At 52.3% G+C, this 845-nt stretch overlaps 1 protein-coding gene across 1 annotated transcript in view; it reads right to left on the reverse strand.

The window, feature by feature from the left end:
- LOC119410502 (RING finger protein 150) overlaps positions 1-845 on the reverse strand; it is a gene marked incomplete at its 3' end in the record, with an annotated part of 12,278 nt that overhangs the window by 4,792 nt on the left and 6,641 nt on the right.

Consider the following 845-nt stretch of genomic DNA (forward strand, 5'->3'; position numbering starts at 1 on the left):
GTCTGAGATGTTTCAGTCTGAGATGTTTCAATCGATGCTCGTGAGGACAAAGAGTTCGTCAGAAAACAGTTTAAAAGCAAACGGTTTTCTCTTCACCTCGTTTTTCGTTCAATCTGGCGTCAGAAACACGACGGCCCAGTTTATCGATGCGATACCGGCCCGAGCCCGGCACGTTGTGGCATCGCCATGACGACCACTGCTCTAAAAATACCCTTTGAGCGGCCGTGGTGGGCGAGGCGCGGCACGGTTCAGCCCCAGCATGAGATTATGTAAGCTCCTCTCTGGGGACGATTCAGAGGATTTGTATAATCCTGCAGCGGGTGTTCACTGCAGATCCTCTCAGGAAACCACCCAGAACCTTCACCGGACCGCCACTACAACACCAAGTACATATATTTTGAAAACCAGTCACAGTTTGACTCGTGCACATCTACTTGTTCAAAATCAAGATTTTCTGTCCATGACGTCCAAGTTCAAACTTTTCCTGCGAACGTACAAAATAAACCAGTGGGCGTCAAAGTTGGACCCCAGTGTGGGGTCTTGAAAAGGTCTTCAGCCGTGGCGCCTCAAGAACCGTGACCCTGCAGGTTTCAGAGGTCGTCCTGCTCCTCAGCAGGTCTTCAGTTCTGCAGAAGTCCGGCCATCTTTAATTCACTCAGTTCAGAAGAGAAACGTGTGGACGGTGGCCCTCAGGACCGGGACTGAGGACCAGGACTGAGGACCAGGACTGAGAACCAAGACTGAGGACCAGGCCAGAGAACCAGGACTGAGGACCAGGACTGAGGACCAGGACTGAGAACCAGGACTGAGGACCAGGACTGAGGACCAGGACTGAGGACCAGGAC

This window comes from Nematolebias whitei, chromosome 1 (genome assembly GCF_014905685.2).
Source record: "Nematolebias whitei isolate Nwh7 chromosome 1, NemWhi1, whole genome shotgun sequence".
NCBI classification, from domain to species: domain Eukaryota; kingdom Metazoa; phylum Chordata; class Actinopteri; order Cyprinodontiformes; family Rivulidae; genus Nematolebias; species Nematolebias whitei.